Source organism: Schistocerca piceifrons, chromosome 1, assembly GCF_021461385.2.
Source record: "Schistocerca piceifrons isolate TAMUIC-IGC-003096 chromosome 1, iqSchPice1.1, whole genome shotgun sequence".
Taxonomy (NCBI): domain Eukaryota; kingdom Metazoa; phylum Arthropoda; class Insecta; order Orthoptera; family Acrididae; genus Schistocerca; species Schistocerca piceifrons.
This window is the reverse complement of record NC_060138.1, coordinates 441,688,039-441,710,714: the sequence shown is the minus strand read 5'-3', so window position 1 is coordinate 441,710,714 and position 22,676 is coordinate 441,688,039.

The window sequence follows — 22,676 nt, the reverse complement described above, 5'->3', positions numbered from 1 at the left end:
GTCGACTATAGATAAACCTCTTATTATTAATATTATAGATCTTGCCTACTGAGGACCATATCAAAAAACATGTCTGCTTTCTTTTCTACTTTCTTTCCTTCCGGTAGTTCTTCAGTGTTCCCCTACGTTGCTCTCCCCTTTGCTCTATCCAGACTGTGCCTGTCTTTTTCTTTGTTCTCTCCAGAAAGCTCTTGAAACTTCTTACTGTTGTCTTGAACTTTTCTCTTTCTTCTACTTCTTCCTTCGTAATTTCTATTCCCCTCAGGTCTTCTTTGACTTCTTCGACCCACGTCATTGATGTCTTTGGGTTTCTGTGAAAAAGTTGAAAATTGCGTATGTTGTTCCTTTTTCTGCTAGCTTTTTCGGGTGTCCATAAAATGCATCTCTTCTATTCCTTATTGTGTCTAATACTAGTTCTATTATCCCATAAACTTCTTTATTACTTCTTAGTTTCCATTTCTCATTGTCATGTTCTGGTCCCAAAATGTTCTGACTATTTTCCTTTCTATATTCTGTTTCACTTAATTGTTTGGCTGCATTTAACGAAAGGCATTCTGAAACACAAGGGCATTTTGCAGTCATGGAGGAAGATTTCTTATTATCCAAGTTATTTCTTAACTGAAAAGCCACTGCCATTTTACTTGTCCTAAGGTAGTTTCTTTGTCCACAACATTTGTTTGTACACCTTCAGCTAGATATTTAAACTTCGTAGCCTTTTCTATTTTTCCATAATCAGTTCATATATTTCTGTGCGTCCTTCGCATCTGTCATATGCTCTATTCCTTGAAAAGATATAAACAGCCCTGCTTCTGAAGCTGTCCCTTGTAGGAGACTTATTTGTGTCGTTGTATTTTGTATAGATTCAGCTGAGACGGGAAGATCGTCTGCAACAACCAAACAATCACCCCTAAGATTATCCCCTTTTCCCTAAATTATGGTTTTTAAATACCTTCGTCTTCTGTTCTTTTCCTCCATTTGTTCATTTCCTTTTCTAGTACAAAGTCGAACAGCAGTGGGGACATCCCATCTTCTTCTCTGACACCAGTTTTGATCTCAAAAGCCTTGGAAGTTTCACCGAAAATATAGTTTTGCATTTTGCATTTGTTACTGTGTCTTTTATGATTACCACTGATTTGGTGTCAGCTCCAAGTTTTTTTAAGGTGTTGAATTATGTTTCCCGTCAAGCGAATCATTTGCTTTTTCGAAGTCTATAAATGCTTTCGGCTCTCATTCTTCTGCACCTGATTATAAATTTCATATTTAAAATTTTATCTACACCGGATCGTCCTTTTCTAAACTCTCCTTGGTACTCACCTAATAGCTGATCCAGTTGGACTTCCAGCCTGTTTTGCTATGCTTTTGAAAGAATTTTATAATGCACTCGAATGAGACAAATGCCTCAGCGTTATCTTATTTTTTGTGGATATGGTGAATTAATGCTCTTTTCCAATCTTCTCGTATAATTTCTGTTTCCCAGATCTTCTTGACTGTTCCAGCATCTGCCTTCCGAGATCTCAAATCTTCAATGATATCATTATTTATTTATTTAATTATATTGTAATGCCGTACATATCGCTTGTAACAATAAACACAGCAAATGAGTTCACTATGCTGCTTTTCACACCACTATTTGGACACTTCCCAAGGATAAAGTGAAGTGTCAGCGGATAGTTCGTACAGATCCCAGTAAAATGACTTTTCGCAGTTGGCAAATGGATATTTTATTAATTCCAACGGTATCCAAGAGCCCACTAAGCTCTCTGGTTATGCTCCCACTGGGCTGACAATCGCTGTGAGCACTTTGACCGGGCTACTGCCGAGTCGCTGTAGTTAGATTTTCCAGTTCTCGCATCTGGAAAACTTTTCAAGTTTTTTTTCTCACTGATCCTACTACGATCTGGGAAGGCAATGTCAGTGACCTATACTTTTTTTTCGACACAACTGTAATATCTCGTGTACTGTGTTTCAGCATTCGCTCTCTCTGAAGTGGTAAGTCCGACAATAATTTGGCATATTCATTTTCGACATTTTTTTCTGGCTCGTTTTCCCACCAGTTTCTCGCCAGATGGTAATTTTGGCCTAAATTCCAGTGGATCATTCGTGCCACTTCATTATGTCTCTGTTTATAATCAGTCTGAGCGATCTTGTTGCAACAGTTCAAAACAATCGTTTCGTTAACTTATCTGCAGAGTCTGCATTTCGTGTCTTTGCTGATTTCTCAATTCTGGCTTTGATAATGTCAGTTCTGATGGCTTGCTCCTGTATAGCAAAAATCAGTCCTTCAGTTCTCTTCTTTAGCGTTTGTTAGTCAGCCAAGACCAGGTCTTTTCTTTATATACTCCGCCTTCAGACCCCTTCGAAAACTGTCCATACAGTGCTTTATTGTGTAGGCTGTCAGTCCGGCGTTGGAGTACAGTTTTCCACTGCCGAATTTTAGTTTGCTGACCCTGACAAGCTTTCTGTTGTTGCTTCAGTCACGTCTGATTCTTGTTATCCGTCATACAGTCACCCAGTGCATGCTTCTCTTTTTTCCTCTGTCTGCCTCACTTGCAAGAGTTCTCCACCGTTTGCATTTCTGGGCGAGTACAGCCCGTCGACGTCACGGCCAGAAGGGCGGAGTGCGTGGTGAATTGTCATTTGTACACAAGCAAAGCTGAATAATCTGGACACGAAAACAAGAAAACTTACGACAATTCACCACCCACTCCGCCCTCCTGGCAGTGAGGCAATAATTAAATACGTTTTGTTGATTTTATGGTTCCACAGCCTCCAATGCACAGATGTCTACAATTAGTGGGCAAGAGGAGGCCCTTCCTCCCCCCCCCCCCTCTATTCTGGAGGTATAACAACAGATTTATTACAAAATTCTCGTGCATTTCTAGCAATGATTGCTATTCTGCTAAATTACGGATTTTACCATTGCCTAGCTGGCTTTTGTTTTAAGTTTACTTTTGTTTCTCCTTTCTGAGGAGTATAAATTTGGCACCTCTCCTGATAATTTTTGGGTGGCATTCAAAAAGATTTTCTCTCTCGTTCTGATATTTTTCCTATTTCATATTTTTAATTTTCAATGAAAACCTAACCTTATTCGTATCCGGCGAAAAAATATTTCTTTTAAATAATTCGTCCCTTTAGTAGATCTGTTACATTTCCTAAGTGTTCAGCTGTCTCTGATTTGCCTTCCCTGTAACATTTTCTGTATGTTCTTTCCAACTTAAATTTTTCGTAATTGTAATTCCTACGTATTTATTTGAATTTACGTCCTTTGATTAGACTGATTTAATAGAAGATTTCTTTCGGTACACCTGTAGATAGCCTCTCACTTTTCATTATTTAACGTCAATTGCCAATTTTCGCACCATTCAGATACGTTTTCTAAATCGTTTTGCAATTTGTTTTACTCCTCCGATCAGTTTACTAGACGATAGACGACAGCACCATCTGCAAAAAACGTAAGACGGCTGATCAGATTGCCTCCTAAATAATTCATATAAACAAGGAACAACAGAGGGTCTATAAGCCCAGAAATCGATGACCTCTCTGCTGGAAATCACGAATCTAGTCACATAACTGAGACGATATTCCGTAAGCACGCAATTTCGCTACAAGTCGCTTGTGTGGTACAGTTTCGAGTGCCTTTTGGAAATCTAGAAATATGGAATCAATCTGAAATCCCTTGTCAATAGCACTCAACACTTTGCGTGTGTAAAGGGTGAAGAAGAACGATGTTTCCTAAATCCTTGTAGACTGTGTGTCAATAGACCGTTCTCTTTGACGTAATTCATAATGCTCGAACACAATATATGTTCCAAAAACCTGCTGCATATCGACGTTAATTATATGGGCCTGTAATTCAGTGGATTACTCCTAACACCTTTCTTGAATATTGGTGTGGCCTGTGCAACTTTCCAGTCTTCGGGTACGGATCTTTCGTCAAGCGAGCGGTTGTATGATTGTTAAGTATGGAGCGATTGCATCAGGATGCTCTGAAAGGAATCTAATTGGTATAAGTCCGGATCAGAGGACTTGCTTTTATTAACTGATTTAAAATGCTTCACTACTCCGAGGATATCTATTTCTAAATTACTCATGTTAGCAGCCGTTCTTGATTCGAATTCTGGAATATTTACTTCGTCTTCTTTGGTGTAGCAATTTCGAAAGGCTGTGTTTATTAACTCTGCTTTCGCAGCACTATCGTCGATAATATTTCCATTGCTATCGCGCAGAGAACGCATTGACTGTGTGTTGTCGCTAACATACTTTACACACGACCAGAATCTCTTTAGATTTTCTGCCAAGATTCAAGATAAACTTTCGTTGTGGAAACTGTTATAATCATCTCGCAAGCAAGTTCTCGCTAATTTTGAACTTCTGTAAAGGATAGCCACTCTTGGAGATTATGCCTTCGTTTAAATTTAGCATGCATTTTTCGTAGTTTCTGCAAAAGTGTTCTGACTCGTTTTGTGTACCAAGGGTGATCAGCTCCGTCGTTTTTAAATTTATTTGTTATAAATCTCTCAATTTCTGTCGGTCTATTTCTTTAAACTCAAGCCACATCTGGTCTACATTTACACTGTTAATACGGAAGGAGTGCAGATTGTCTCTCAAGAAGGCCTCAAGTGAATTTTATCAAAATGACAAAGTGGATACCTATCATGTCATTGAGACACAAAATGTTTTGTTTAATTCCTACCAAATTTAGATTTTGGGACATTATACGTTCTCAAACTCACCCGATTTGTATCGAAAATGTTAATATTATTTTTCTGCCCCGTCTTAGATAAATTTTTGCGGTTGCACGCGATGTTAGGAAACGTTTTCTGGAAGTATTTGTCTGGAAGGTAGCTGCACATGGAACTGTAAGACAAAGGAAAAAAACGAAATTTTTGAAATGTTGAACATAGATGGATACTTTGGATAACTAAGGAAGAGCTACGTCTTAGATGTATCGGAAAGAAACTTGTATGCCACAACATCACAAAAATAAGAAATAGACTGAAGTGACACATCCTGAGACATTGAGGATAGGCTAATCTTGTTATGGAGTGTAAAAATGGTAGGCTTGAACAGAGTAAAGAGGACAGGCAGATGTAAGCCGCAGTAGTTACGCAGAGATGAAGAGACTTACATGAGGCAGGTTAGAGTGGAAAGCTTCATTAAATCATCACACGTGACAGCATCCAGCATTAAAATCCTTACTGAAACAAACTTAAAATGAAAAACAAAGCAGACAACTGGCAGCAGCGGGCAAATATACATATGTAAACTAATCAACGAGCAGACGGACTGTGGATATTGATAAATTTTGGAAATTTGTGGTAAGTTCTTATGGGGCCAAACCGCTGTGGTCATAGGTCCCTAGGCTTACACACTACTTAATCTAACTTAAACTGACTTAGGCTAAGGACAAACACACACACACCCATGCCCGAGAGAGGACTCGAACCTCCGACAGGGGCAGCCGCGTGAACCGTGGCAAGGCGCCCTAGACGGCGAGGCTAATATTGATAAAATTGTTTCTAGCAGAGGTAACTGTTTTGACTTGCACACTGAGGCAGGGTTTGTGGTATGTCAATGGCTCTTTTGCGTGAACGCTACCGTCCGTGTGCGTGCAGAATGACTAGCATTTCGTCTCAACGCCACCTACAGAGATGGTAGCTCTGACGAAGATAGGTCGATTCACTCTGTTCCGAAGGGAACGTTACGGAACGGGACGTCAAACAATTCCACAATGCATTTCAAGTGGCGGTATTCATACAGAACGTCAATGGGACGGAACGAGAGCTGAGGGGACGGGACGGAACGAAACGTTCAACGTCAAGGTTTCTCAAAAATGGCTCTGAGCACTATGGGACTTAACAGCTGAGGTCATCAGTCCCTTAGAACTTAGAACTACTTAAACCTAACTAACCTAAGGACATCACACACATCCATGCCCGAGGCAGGATTCGAACCTGCGACCGTAGCGGTCGCGCGGTTCCAGACTGAAGCGCCTAGAACCGCTCGGCCACGCCGGCCGGCCAAAGGTTTCTCGGTAAGAAAGTTCTAACTTTTATACATCAGTAAAAACAGTCTCGATCGCACAGACATTTATTAAAAATACGATCAGTTTCGGACTTTAGAAGTAGCCCACCTTCAAATAATGCACCATCGGGTGACGATGACGACGCTTCAAACGGCTACGCTGTCCCCATTCGAAAGATTTTTACTAATTTTACTTAACAGAAAGGTCGCTGTTAAATCCCAATAATGTTATCTAAAATATTGGCGTTCACGTTGGTGGAGGTGAAGGTGTCGCCATCTGTTAACAAAATTTTGGAAATTTGTGGTAAGGTTTTATGGGACCAAACTGCTGAGATCATCGGTCCTTAAGCTTACACGCTAGTTAATCTAACTTAAACTAACTTACGCTAAGGACAACACATACACCCATGCCCAAGGGAGGACTCGAACCTCCGACGGAGGGAATCGCCCTGTCCGTGACTAGACGCCATAGACCGCGCGGCTACCTGCGCGGGTCTGTTAACAGCGGGAGTTCAGTTCGGTGGAGGCTTGAATATTTTTGCAAGAGAGGCCTGACATCTAAATGTGAAAAATGATTTACGTTTTACAGTACCTGTACAAAGAGAGCGCCTACACTGCGCATAAATAAAAACATAAGAATATTTGGCACCCATCCATTGACGAACTCACCTCCACTCGGGGCACACTGTTGGTGCTATGGGCTTTCTATTTGCTCTGTTTTTGTACCGGGTGGTTATAATTAAACTGTCCCTATTTAACACGTTATAAAATAAATGGTTCAAATGGCTCTGAGCACTATGGGACTTAACATCGATGGTCATCAGTCCCCTACAACTTAGAACTACTTAAACCTAACTAACCTAAGGACATCACACAACACCCAGTCATCACGAGGCAGAGAAAATCCCTGACCCCGCCGGGAATCGAAGCCGGGAACCCGGGCGCAGGAAGCGAGAACGCTACCGCACGACCACGAGCTGCGGGCTAACACGTTATAACACGGAGACTAATAACCGTACGAGTACCAAACTTGGTAGCTTTAATGTCCACAGTTTGGCGTGCGTCACAGCGCCACCGTCCAGTTCCAACTATGGCCACCAGATGCCGTGATCAGTCATCGTGTTTCATAGCCTCACAAACCCTACCAGTCGCAATGTACTTGTTGGCGTGACAACACGAGCTTGGATAAAATGAGCAGGGCGTTATTGGTGAAGCCGTATTATCAAAACAACAGTACTGCTGCATCTGCACTTCGAGAATATCGCCGGCTGAAAAGATTACGGGTGGGTCCTCTTTCTCCAACTGCTGTGCGTACCATGATAATGAAGTTCGAATCAACTGGAGAACTGGGCGTCGCTCCGGGAAGAGGCCGACTACTGGTTGCACCACAGGTGATTCATGTTGCTCTGGCAGACAACGCTGCGCGCAATTCCCAATCGTCAGGCAGTGCGCAGGCTGTGTCACAACAGTTGAACATCTCGTGGTCCACTGTACAGAAGGTGCTTCGAACCATTCTCAAATGGTATCCGTACAAGAGCCATATCGTACAGCAGCTTGCACGACAGAACACACAACGACGTGTTGACTTCGCTCTCCACTTTCTCGCAAGGATCAAAGTTGACAAGGGCTGACCCTGGACCATCCTATAGACAGACGAAGCTCATTTTTCTCTGGAGGGTGAGGTGAACACAAAGAAATGCCAAATGTGGGGGATCTTCATCTCCAGTCACTATGCAAGGAGTTCCTCTGTTTTGCGAATATGTCACAGTATGGTGTGGCTTCACAGCTACATTCATCATTGGCCCATTCTTTTTTGAACAGTTTGGCGCTCGAGGACCAAAGACGTGCAAGTGTGACTGGTCAGCGTTACTGCGATATGCTTCGCCAGGATGTCATACCCGCCCTACAGGAGACAGAGTAAGACGGGGCCCCACCGCACATTGCTCGTGAAGTGCACCTGCTTCTCCGAAACACATTTGGAAACGATCGAATTATTAGCCGATCGTTTTCAAATGCTTGGTCGGCACGATCACCTGATCTCACTCCCTGTGATCTCTGGTTATGGGGCTACCTATAAAGGACAGGGTTTAGCAGGGGAACACTCACACATGTGCTGATCTGAAGCGCAGCATATCAAGAGAGGTAGCCAGCAAAGATATGGACATGCTTCGTTCTGCTGTGCAGAAAGCAACCCTGCGCTTTCAGACTCTTCTGGACACGAATGGGCGCCATATTGAGCGCCTTTTGCAGCAGCAATGGTACCTTTATATAATGGTATGATGTACCGTAGCAACACGTTAAAGGTATTTAAATTGAATTGATTCTGCATTTTTTCTTTTCCCCATGTCCTTGACATTAATGCAACCAAGTTTCGTACTCGTACGGAAATTAGTTACCGTGTTATAACATGATCCATCGGGAAAGTTTAATTATCACCACCCGGTGCTTGACAAGCCAATGTGACGCCATTGTTTTGTTAGTGGAGTGTACTCTCGTTATGTTGGATCGTTATGTACAGTAATATTATTTCTAGAAGGCATGTAAGAAATATTGTGATATCTGGTTACCATATTGTTTTCCCACGTATATACAGACTGTGCAGTTGTGCAGATTGTCACAGTAGTGTTTTTCTCCTAGTACATCGTAGATCCGAAGGTGACAGCTAGACTCTGTCGAGACCAGCCATAGAGGAAATAAAATTTAAATTTTACAACACACAATCTTGGCTGCCAAACATTCTTATTTGTCAAATGTCAGATTGCTCGCAGCAACATGAGCAACTTCTAAAAAAATATAAATAGTCTTTTTTTTACAGAGAATCAATCAGCACCATTGAAGGACCAAAATACGGGTTTTTGACCTTATATGGTGCAGTACCTAGAAAGAAATCACAATGCAGGAGATAAAAACGCACTATATATTGCCCTACTAACAATGTTTGACGTTCGAGGTATCACAGATCACGTTTGATACGTGACCTAGGCTTGTATCAATTGTCGATCCAAGATTCGAATCAGCGGGAGATCATGGTTTTTACATTCTAGTGTGTGTGGGTGGGTGTGAGGGGGGGGGAGGATTCCCTCCCTTTCTCTTTCACATTATTCAACTTCCTGTGTCGCCTGTGAATGAGTGCCTTTACCTGTCTGAAATGTTTTCTGCTGGCAATCAGGAGGCAAAAGACCATCCATGTGGCGAGGGAACTGAAGAATTGCTTATATACAATTTCTTATTCTTTTTTCTATGTTCTTAGTTTTATGGTACTTTGTTGCTAATTTGAATATTTATTGTTATGTACATTACTCAAGAGATACAAAAGAATGCCACAAGACTTATTTGCAGCCTGCTGGGTGGCAATAGACAGCAATTTCTTGTTCTTTTTTTTATGATCTTAGTTTTATGGTACTTTGTTGCTAATTTGAATATTTATTGTTATGTACATTGCCCAAGTGGTACAAAAGAATGCCACAAGACTTATTTCCAGCCTGCTGGATGGCAATAGACAGCAACTTACTATGATAAAATTACAAATCTGCGAAAGTTGCACAGAAGTTTCTTTTTATTTAAATGGCGACCAGTTCTGGACCTCTGTTGTCCATTATCAAACCATCCACAAAACCCTAAACAGGATAATGAGTGTAAACAGTAACACAATTGCATGCATCACTGCACAGTCGTGAGTGCAAGATATTATTTGTGTACAACTGTCCCGAGCCGCATCCAATAAAACAACTGCATGCAGCACTGCACCGTCGAATACATATAATGTCCTGCACTCAGTCACTCATGGAAGCGACGTGGCCAGCGAACAGACATTACTGCCTTATGGTAGGTTCAAATGGTTCAAATGGCTCTGAGGACTATGGGACTCAACTTCTGAGGTCATTAGTCCCCTAGAACTTAGAACTAGTTAAACCTAACTAACCTAAGGACATCACACACATCCATGCCCGAGGCAGGATTCGAACCTGCGACCGTAGTGGTCTCGCGGTTCCAGACTGCAGCGCCTAGAACCGCACGGCCACTTCGGCCGGGCTTATGGTAGGACGTGGATGATTTGATAATGGACTAAAACAGTCCAAAAGTAGTAATCATTTAAACTTCTGTGCAACTTTTACAGTTTTGTAATTTTACAGAATACCCCAAGGGGCCACTGTCACAAAGGGGAAACGACTCGCCTGACGCCTTCTGAGCTCCAAGCAACAGCCTCCAGATAGCACTCACGGATAGGGCCTACTTTCTGCGTCAAATCCATCAGTGTGTCGTATTCGAGCATCAACAGTGATCGCCGTAAACTGGAAACTACTTTGCTTCCACCTAGAACTGGCAGAAATCGAGATTCTTCCAGTGTTGGGCAGAAAAGAACGATGTGCTGCGGACACTCTTCCAGTCCATTTCAGTTCCAATACTACCTGCAGTTCGCCTAGTACAGACAGTGCCAACATTTTCCGCAGTTATGCTACGGACCACGTTCAAACTCATCAGTCGCTGTTTCAGTTATAGTGATTACATCATAGACTTGCAAGAGACGGCGAAGTTATAGGTTTCACTGTATTGTATAGGACATAAAGTGCTGTGCATCAAACTGTTGCCAAAGTACATTTTTCTATCATAACTATTAATAAATGGTTATTATAAATCATTACTGTTTCGCCACAGTTCCGTTCTAGTGTCGCCCTCTCGAGCAAGTGTTCAGTTAGTAATAAGTAGCGTGCAGACTGCCACGCATTTTATTGAACTGTTGTAGGAATTAACTTTTCTGCAACAATGGATGTCTGGGTTGAACTGATAGTAACATTGTTACAACATCCGTCATTTATAAATGCAAAAATATAAATGGCTTTACTAAAGTGTTCTTTCCTTTTATTGGAATCATGACACCCAATTATTCACCCCCCCCCCCCCTCACCACAGCCTTCCATCCCCCTCCCCCTTCTCCTCTCGTCGAACTTGCGTCCGTACATGGTTTGTATATGTACAATATATTTTCACTAACAAATAGCTGTAGGTGTCTTCAATAGTTTGAATGGCGCTTCTCCTATTGTTTGACTTCTCAGTAGTTAACCTTCCTCTTTAATAAACACAATCACCGTTAGTTCCTCAATTGTGACACCACAGTCCGACTTTTTATATTAAAGATGGTACCTACTAATCTCACTTCCACCGTTAAATACTGGGCTAAGCGACGTGATACTATGTTGACATCCCATCTACATCTCGATCAAAATAACACAGTGATCTACAGTTGAGCATGGGAGTGGACGATATTGTCGGTTCATGATTGTCTGCGTACATAACGTGGTTGCGGCAGACAGAAACAAACGATGAAAACAAGTCACAATTGTTACGTTACCGGCTGCAAGAGTCGTCTGCAACTGACTGTGGCAACTGAGACCTGAGTAGCAGAGCGATACGGCAATGGTGAACACAGTCAGAAGGCTCTTTCTCGTAGTGATTGTTGCAAACAACTGTCTTTGATCGAATTAAACAACAAGTTTATTGTTATCAGTCACTGTTTAATTTGTTTCCACAACGCACTTCACACATTTAAACCTCCATCTCCAGGTGTGTTTCTTTGTATTGATGTGCCGCGTGTGTTGTGTTATGACTTGGGGTAGCTTGTGGCACTGGTTTCAATGCTCACAGGCTCCTATCTCTGTCGTAATACATCTCTTGTAAACCGTCACACTTCGTATATGAAGATGGTGTTTTAGCTTTGTATACATATTGTGACAGTTTATATGTGATGTATTACGACAGAGAAAGTTTCCTGTGACCGCTGAAGAGAGTGGCACTGCTTACTCCAAAGTCGTAACACAACAAAAATAGTTCAAATGGCTCTGAGCATTATGGGGCTCAACTTCTGAAGTCTTCAGTCCCCTAGAACTTAGAACTATTTAAACCTAACTAACCTAAGGACATCACACACATCCATGCCCGAGGTAGGATTCGAACCTGTGACCGTAGCGGCCGCGCGGTTCCAGACCGAAGCGCCTAGAACCGCTCCGTCATTTGTTTCAAAATTTGTGTATTTTGTATTTCACCCATACTGTTTTCACTACTGTAAACTAATACGCACAGCTAGCTGTGGAATAGAGCTAAACGTAAACTTCAACTCTGACGGCAGTTGAGTAGAGTGATCCCTGCCTCCAGTCGTTACCGGGACACGGTTGGTGTTGAGTACATTGTTTAGTCTGCCAAAAAGACTTGCAGGGTGTTTCCAAGCCCAGACCCCAACCCCGGCCGGCGTAACACAACACGAGCGTTTCATACTAACACAAATAAATCCAGCTGATGATAGAGGTAAAATCTTTAAAGTGCATTGTGGAAATACCGGGTGATCAAAAGTCAGTATAAATTTGAAAACTGAATAAATCACGGAATAGTGTAGATAGAGAGGTACAAATTGACACACATGCTTGGAATGACATGGGGTTTCATTAGAACCAAAAAAAAAAGAAAAAAAGTTCAAAAAATGTCCGACAGATGGCGCTGTAGTCGAGGAAGAATGTTGTGAACAGCACTGTAGAGAATGTCCGGAGTTATGGTGAGGCATTGGCGTCGGATGTTGTCTTTCAGCATCCCTAGAGATGTAGGTCGATCACGATACTCTTGCGACTTCAGGTAACTCCAAAGCCAATAATCGCACGGACTGAGGTCTGGGGACCTGGGAGGCCAAGCATGACGAAAGTGGCGGCTGAGCACACGATCATCACCAAACGACGCGCGCAAGAGATCTTTCACGCGTCTAGCAATATGGGGTGGAGCGCCATCCTGCATAAACATCGTACGTTCCAGCAGGTGTTTATCAGCCAGACTGGGGATGATGCGACTCTGTAACATATCGGCGTACTTCTCACCCGTCACGGTAGCAGTTTTGCTGTCCAGCGCCATCTGTCGGACATTTTGTGAACTTTGTTTTTTTATTCCAGGCATGTGTGTCAATTTTTACTTCTTTATCTACATTATTCCGTGGTTTATTAAGTTTTCAAATTTATACTGACTTTTTGATCACCCTGTAAATTAAACTGTGGCTATTATCAGTAATCTTGTCGTTTCATTCGATATCAACAACTATCGTGGTAAAGCCGAACCTAAAATGTTCGCATTTCATGTAAACTAAATGCCAGTCACTTGTTATGCTGATCGAGGTACAGTGTGAACATACACCCATCTGACGCTGTTGTCGCCTGCCTTTCCGTTCCGTTCACTTCTCGTGTGAACCGGCCTTCAGGGGGAAGCAAACCGAGTGACGGGCCAACAAAGGCCGCGAAGTAGAGTGCACAGGATGACCACCAACCGGCAACCTTTCTGTTCCGTCGGTCCTGTTCCACCTCTCGAAAGCCAAAACCTCAGTCCGCCGCTGCGGGGTGACGAGAGAACAATAGGGCACAGGTAGCGGCAGCTCGCTGGGGGACCGCCGGGCCGCCAGAACTGGGGCGTGGAGTGGGCCCTGCACAGAGGGGAGCGACTGGCGGCGCACAAAAACAGCCACTGTGTGTGGAGCGGAGCGCTGGCGCCGGCCGCCGGCAGGGATTCCTGCACACCCCGGCGCTCGGAAGTGCGACGCGGAGGGCCGCCCTGGCAGACGCGGCCGCCGCAAGGTCGCTGCCAGCCTGCCGGGAGGTCGCCGTAACGGGCCCCGCCACCGGCGTCTGGCAAGCGCGCGCACCCAATCGGCATTTCCATGGAGACTCGGCCAGCCTATACCTGCGAGCGTGATCTGCTCGTCCGTGAAATCCAGAGCGTCCTACTCTAGGGTCACCGATTTCCAAAATCAAAAACTATGAATCCTGCCTCGGGCGTGGATGTGTGTGATGTCCTTAAGCCGTCGGCACACGGACCGTGCATCCGAACGTTGAGCGTGCCGAGTTTCTGACGTCATAGCGTGGAACAGCACGTTCGGGAGTGTTTCCGAACGTGCAGAGCAATATCTGGCGTGTCAGATATTCTGAGCGTGCCTCTAAGCGTTGACCAATGAGATGGCACAACGCCACCTACGTCACGCGCACGCCATCTCCCTTCAGTACAGAGTTGTGAGACGCCATATTGTCATTCATTTCAAGCCTATACGTATACACGCCGTTTCTGACAAGGGAACCTCCCCATCGCACCCCCCTCAGATTTAGTTATAAGTTGGCACAGTGGATAGGCCTTGAAAAACTGAACACAGATCAATCGAGAAAACAGGAAGAAGTTGTGTGGAACTATGAAAAAAATAAGCAAAATACACAAACTGAGTAGTCCATGCGCAAGATAGGTAGCATCAAGTGTAACCTCCCCACCGCAATTTTTTAAAGAAATGACAATACTTAATACAAATGGGAGCCAAGTGTAACCTCCCCACAAAAATTTACAAGACAGAAATATTATTTATGAATGCCAATGGACATTGCTCTATGCGTAACCTGCCCACAATCAAATGTACTGACAATGGCAACAAAAATGTGAAATTCGCAATCTGACTCAAATATAAATCCTTCAAAAGTAAAGTCCATTCAGTGACAAGAAAATTCAATTAAACCGAAATATCGGTCTTTGGCCCTGTGTAAAACAATCAGAATTAAAGTCTTACCTCAGAATAAATGGATGTCACATATCTGCTCTTGTTGTTGCGCACCGCTTGGAGGAACTGCATTGCAAATAATAATATTCTCTTTTTTTGTGATTTTAGTGGAGTTTTTCTTCAAAAGAAGTGGAATGAAATGGGAAGTGCAACGAAATCTTGAGTTCAATAAAAAATTAAATTTTTGAGAAAATGCTTTTGAAATAAAAAAATTATTATTGGGAGACTTGTTGGAGAATAATTACAATAAATAAAATTTTTCATTATCTAATGATTATATTAATTAACAGTATACCTTATTCCTCATCTTGACCAGTGTTGCCGACCGCCTACATCACACAACCGCACTGGGCTGCTACTACTGACCGACCGCTCTGCATGACGACTACAGACTGAGTACTGCTCTCAACTAGACAGAGCTACAGACTCGCAACGACTAAACTGACAGACTCGCAACGACAGACTGACTGCTACTGACTGAGAACCGCTCGCAACACTCGCGCGGTCAAGCGCAAACTCTCTGGTCACAGATGCTACAATGCCTCGCCATCGCTGCTGCGTTACATACGTGTTTCATAACCCTCCACTGGGGGGGCAAAAATTTGGCAGCGATGGTGAGTCATTTGGACTTGCCAAGCGCGGCAAAATTTTTCTTTAATTAACAAAATTCTATAACTTACAGAGTATTTAAATGTTGTGCACACGCACTAAGTACAAAATATATCAGACAAAGACAAAATGTGAGTACAAAACATAGTAGCAAATCAGAAAAGTATATACAAATTATTTGACAGATAAAGTGCACAGGCACTGAAAAAATTCTTTAGCATATTCATAACAAATAAACAGACTGGCAAAAAAAAATATTATGTTGACAAGTGACATAAGTGTACTCGCATTGGAGTTCAGCGAATCGAAAAATGTATAACCTATGAACATAAATGATGTTACCAAAAAAATTTTTCTTTATGTGACAAGAATCAGGATAGGAAAGGGAAGGATTGCATCATGGTTGTAGCACTTTAGATTGCACACAGCTGCTCTGAAAGTCCATATCTTTCCACAGAAGTACAACACCAAGTGACACAACTTGAAGATCTTTTCCCATCAGAATTTATCAGTGTAGCAAAGACACTGAACTGTCGTAGTAATGTTCCATGTTTTCATTTTGGCAGTACATTCAGTACACCAAACAGTGGGACCATAATAACGTCTTCATTGCTCACGGTGGTGGACAGCATGTCGTGTCAACACCACACTCTTACAAGGCACACCAACGTAGAATTAGTGCAAAACCAAAGATAGTGCTCCATGATCACTAGGATAAACAGGACAAATGGACATTGCAGTAATTCAGGGTAGTTAGCTCATAAGGTGAAGGACATTAAGTCACATAATATTGTCAATTACAGTAGTAGTGTGCGGCATTCATAGCCCAGTTATTGAACATTTCTGTACCATGTATGTAGTATTACAGAAAAATGTTCATTAATTGTTTTACATAGAATCAGTAATCTTCTTTTCCTAGTTACAAAGCATTATTAAATAATCGCATTCTTTTCCAGTTACAGAGTATAATTAAGAATCATTACCCTTTTCCTAATTACAGTTAATTAATCATTTGTCATTAATTAATCATTTGTCTAATTACAGTTAATTAATCATTTGTCGTTAATTAATCATTTGTCTAATTACAGTTAATTAATCATTTGTCGTTAATTAATCATTTGTCTAATTACAGTTAATCAATTAATCATTTGTCATTTCAATATAGTAAGAATTATTAGCCTTAATTAATTACAAAGCATTATTAAACAGTACCATAGTTAATTAATTATGTGTCATTCCAATCTATTAAGAATCACTAGTCTTTTCCTAATTACAAAGCATTATGAAACAGTCACATTCATTTCCAATAACAAAGTATGGCATCGTTAATTAATCATTTGAAATTCCAATATAGTAAGAATTATGAGCCTTCTCCTAATTACAAAGCATTATTAAACAGTCACATTCATTTCAAATTACAAAGTATCAACATTGGAAACAAGAGCTAATCAATGGCATAATTAATCACAATTCTTCAAGTGACAATTATTGGCACTCAGTGGCCAGCAAGTATTGAATAGAATCATCATTCAGTATTATGCAGCTTATTACGAAGTCATTATTAAAAATCAGGTAATTATAGTCATAGCATTAATAATCATGGGCATTGCAAGTACTCATTACAATAAACAGTGTTTCTCCTTCAGTAGTATTCAGATCATTATGAAGTCATTATTAAAATCAGTTAATTACAGTCAAATCATTAATAATCACAGGCATTATAAGTAGTCTCATTACAATAAACAGTGTTTCTCCTTCAGTAGTATTCAGATCATTACAAAGTCATTATTAAAATCAGTTAATTAGTCATAGCATTAGTAATCATAGGCATTATAAGTAGTATCATTACAACAAACAGTGGCAGTTATTAGCTAGTGACAAAGCATTATTTTGAATATAGTCTCATTAAGAGGTCATTACTCAAGTGACATGCTATTCAGAGTTGATCAGTATTATTCAGAATTATCATAAACTAGTGACATTATGTGGGACTGGTAATACATTTTTTTTGTTAGCAATGCATTGCGTTGGGATCGATAATTAATTGCTGAGGCATAATACTTTTTGCTTTTGACCTATTGCTGCAAATGAGGATAGGTAACGTCATTCGTCATGAGTCAGCTGTAGCAAGATTATGTAACAAGGCAGTACATGTGATCACATTTATAAACGATAGACACAAATGGGTAAAAATATAAAAATGCAAGTACTAGAACAGGTATAATAACTAACAGGTTCAGTAATTATCATGAAAAGCTTCTCCTGGAAAAAATACAAAAACGGATTATTGACCTGAAAGAAGAAACGCACACTATGCTGAAAAGTAGTGAACTTCGAATTAACAGGTAGTGAAATGTGTATAAATTGTGTTCCATAGCTGTCCTTTCCAAAACTTTCCGTCATCCTACTATGCAATGTAACACCTGCTGTCAAAGCAAACTGCAACAAATACTTAAATAACTACGTAGCATAAATACATTACTTCAACATTATTCTCATCTGTAAAGAAAAAAAAACTTCATTATCCATATCATCATAACTTCACCATTATCATCACCTGTAAAGAAAAACTTCATTATTCATAACATCATATCCTTCATCATTATTCATCAGTATTCATTATCATCTGCAAAAAATCACTTCATTACTCATTATACAATTATTCCTTATCTCTACCATATTTCATCACTAAAACTAAGATGTGTAGTTCAGTCTGACAGCCTGCATCAATCACCTTGTATTCTGAAAGAAAAAATTAGTTAAGACTGCTATTCTTCGATGAGTATAGTATATTCTTGTTAATGTTTGTTAATCCTGATCCATTTACTCTTCCTCATAAAGTTATTGCATCTCCTTTCGTTTATCCCGTAGGTGAAATTCCCATTTATGTTAAATTTATTTCTTAGAATCATCATTCCTTTCTGAAATTGATGAACAAAGATTAATGTCCTGCATTTAAATCATATACCCACTAGATAATGACTGGTTTATGGTAACATAATTAACCCTACAGCATAACATGACAGAAAACGTAATATGTCAAAAACATTGACAGTGTTCAAATGCAAAAATATACACAGAATAATACAATGCAGCAGCAAAAAAAATGTGAAACAGTCACGATGTTGAGATGTCATAAGGCAAAAAAATGTCAAAGTCGACTGGTGTGTGTTATATCTTAACTATTTCATAGTCCATACAAACAAAACTGGAGTACAGTCATATACACAAAAAAAATGGAAAATGTGCACGGTCTGATGTGTAACGACAAGAAAAGCGACCTGCTAACCTTACCTTGCCGGGCACTTGCCAAGAAAAAATACAATAATCATCAATAAGTAGTCACATAAATATAATTGCTTTAGTAAATGGCATCATAGTGTGTTGAATCATACAGTGGTTTCACTCAATAAACGGTTTAATGTTTGATATATGGTGATTGCCTTTCGATTTTCTGGTTCTCAAAGTTTCGACGTGTACAACATTGGGGGTGAGGGATGCTGCGAATCCGATATGGACCTGCGTATAGAAGTTCAAATTTACTGCACTTACCTTTTAATTTGCTGGATAAATAGTGTGTACGCACTAATATTTTCTGTCCAACGTGAAAGTCTCGGCGTTTACAAACCTGTTTTTGCTGTCTTCTCCGGCGCTCTGCGGCACGTTTGATGTTCTTCAGCGCAATGTCAATTATTTCGTGGTGTCGTAGGCGACGACTTTTGGGAAATTCTATTAATTCTTTAATTTTGTTCGGTGGTTCAACGTTTTTCAGTATAACAGTCGGAGATAGCATAGTGGATTCATTTGGAATGGAATTAATTACATCTTGGAATGAGAGTATGTGTGTATCCCAATCAATATGTCTTTTGTGGCAGTATATTCGGCACAGCTTACCAATTTCTTTCATTAATCTTTCACAAGGGTTCGAAGAAGCGTGGTACTTGGATATATAGATCGGAGAAATGTTTCTGGCTCGTAACATGCGTGTCCATACGCTACTACGAAATTGAGATCCATTGTCAGAAATTACTTTCATTACATGCCCTACATGAAATAGAAAATGTTTTACAAATGCATTTGAAACAGTTTTGGCAGTAGCTTTGCGTAACGGAGTGAAAGTAACAAATTTTGAAGTGAGCTCAACAGCGACAAAAATGTAGCAAAAACCTCTGTTAGTTCTCGGAATCGGACCAAAAATATCTACAGCGGCCATGTGTCTTAATTTCACAGGTATAATGGGATATAAAGGAGGAATATGTGAAGTGGTGTCTGATTTAGCTTTCTGGCAAATTTTACAAGACGCTAAAACTCGTCGTATACGTTTCTCCATGTTGGCAAAATAACAGTTCTGTCTCCGTATAAGAAAACATTTTCGTGCTCCGTAATGTGCGTAACTTAAATGAGTGTACCAAATTAATTTGTTAACCAGTTCGTCAGGAATGCATAATAACCAATTGTTGCTGTCAGGATGAGAGCGGCGAAACAGAATGTCATTGCGCACAGTGTAGTGGTTTCTAATCGTAACATTATTCTTATCTTGCCAAAGCTGTTTAATTTCTTTCCACACATTGTCTTTGTTTTGTTCTTGTGCTATGTCCTGTAATGACGATGAAATAAAATTTTCAAAAGCAACTTGCTGAATGTACATGACGCTGAAATTTGTTTTGCAGAAGTTGGTTGCTACGTCTTGCTGATTGTTGCCGAGAGAACGCGATAGTGCGTCTGCTATAACATTTTGCGTGCCGGGAATGTGAACTATTGTAAAATTAAATTCCTGTAAATAAAGTTTCCATCTACTTAACCTGTCGTGAGTGAATTTAGCCGAAAGTAAAAATTGTATTGCTCTGTGGTCTGTGTAAACTGTGGTATGTCTGCCATAAAGAAAGTGCCTAAATCTCATAAAAGCCCATACAACACATAATGTTTCAAGTTCTGTAACGGAGTAATTTCGTTCAGCAGGTGACAAAATGCGACTTGCAAATGCGATGTTTTTAATTACTGTAGAACCATCTTCTTCAATTTCCTGGAAAATATGTACGCCTAAAGCGGTGTTGGAACTGTCAGTGGCAATGGAAAAATTTCTGGTAAGATCTGGGTGCGATAAAAGTGGTGCATTCAACAGAGCATGTTTCAAATAACATTCTCGTGAGCAAAATTCTGCGTGTCAAAAGCAATGTTTGCGTTACTGTAATATGCAATCTGTGCTGTATCTGGTTAAAATTTATCGTACGTGTTATTATTTACGGGAGAATGTTGTGGCATATCCACTATACGAACTGTTCTTTTATTTCTTATTGACGTGTTACGCTATGGATGACACCTATTGTCTGTTTCATTCATGATTATTTGTTGTTGCTGATGTTGTTGCTGCTGAAAAGATCGACTGTTATTAAATGTACGCTGAAAATTGTGCTCATAATTTTTTTTTTTTTTTTGTTTTTTTTTTTTTTTTTTTTTTACGTCTGTCATGATAGTAATTTCTATACTGCGCATTGCGATACGTGTTGAAATAGTGTGTTGTCTGTACGTAGTTATTTCTTTGCTGCTGTGCGTTACTATTTGTTGTAGCTGAGACTATACATGCACGCGGCGAAACATTAAAGTTTGGTTGACCTTGTAGACTGCATTGTTGGTTAGGTATGCTAAGCGGCTGACTTTCATGCTATTGTGGTGAAAAACATTTATTGTTACAAAAATGTGGTTGCGACTGCCGAAAATTTTGTACATACTGATGATTACGATTTTATCTGTTATTAACGTTCTCGTGATTCTGGATTGCCTAATAAAATTGTCACATTCGGTAAAAATTTGTCTTATCGGGTTTTCATTACATATTCTTAATCCTAGGTAGAGCAATAGTTAAAGAGCACTTTTGATAGATATAAAGGATAGTAGAAGAAAAGGCAGCAGTGCAGAAAACTAAAGATGAAACAGCACTACTACAGCTCGGGGCCCTATGCTCGCTACGGCACATATTCATTAAAGCGTAATGAATCCCCTGAGGTCATTTACGCACTGCAAATAAATTTTAGCTTTTGTGTTACAGGCAATAGCGGTAAAATTCCAAAAGTAAATCTCTGTATTCTTGCTAATTCCAGTTTCTGCATAATACGTAATGCTGATGAAAATACAATAGCTAATTGTCGCCTCAGGTTCAAAGCTAGTTTCTTCATTACAGGTAATAGCGGTGAAAATAAAAAAACAAATTGTCGTATACAGCTCAAAGCGTGTACCTGTACGCTGCCATTATTAAATTCCTTACATTTTCTCACAAATACAAATTGCTTATTATCAACGCTCTCGTCACTGAATTTGATAACATGCTCAGGCTTGTGTGTGAATCCGCTCGTCTGTGTCATTTCGTACTTTAAGTTGTGTAGCTTTTCAGATTTTAATTCGCGTGGCTTTTCGGATTTTAAGTCGCGTAGTTGCTGTAAATTGCTCACATTATACACGCTGTGTGACTCTGACAAATGCTCGCAACGTGGCGGGTTCTGTGACGTATTGGTGACTGAAATAATTGTTAATTCTGTTACTTTAATACTTTCGTCAATCTGGTTGTTGTGTCTTGCAAATTTCTCGTCAACTTCCGTATTCGGAGTGTGTGAAACTTCCACTGACTCCAAATTAATTTCGTCGCGAATCTGTACTGCGTTTTTAGGGCATTGTTCGGTGACTGCAATAATTTCGTGTATCTGTGTTTTGTTCGCTAAACATTGTTCAGTGACTACATCAATCTTGTCTTTATGTGATTCTGTTGTGCCTACACGTGTGCTACTTAATTCTTGTGCAACAGTGCCAACTTCTTCATTACTGTTATTAGCACAAGTCTTAGTATCCTCACGTAATTGACTTGTATTATCACAATTTTGCGTGGCAATGGCTTTAATCTGTTCACTAATCCGTTCATTTCGTTCACTAAGTTGTTTGATTTTTTTATCAATGTTGTCTTGTTCTTCATTCGATTGTTTATCCCTTTCATTAATCAGTTTGCTTTGTTTGAGATTGTTATCCAGTTTTTCATTCATTAGACGTAACATTACCAAAATTTGACCCAAGCCATTAACTACTCTAATATCTGTGCTGTTTAATTGCGTACCGACAATTGTCACGTTTTGCTTGACCATTTGGTCATTCTGTAATTCACAGAAAGGTTTATCAGTCGGACGTACACTGTCAGTCATTGTTTCGGAATTAAATAAATCCGTCCTACTTTGTGTGATCTGTTCATCTTCATTAGACAAATTTGTCTGCTCGTCACGTGAATTTACTAAATCGGTTGTGTTAAGCTCGGCAGCACTCATTACTATAGACCGCTCCGCGTCATCAATTGTCGCCAAATTAATAGACGAGACAATTGAGTTCGTTTGTTCATTATCAGGGTAAAAGTCATCACTAGTGGTTGGAATGCACTGATTGTTAGTGAACGCAGGATTGTCATCATTACGCTGCGTATCACAATTACTATCGGTCACGTTGT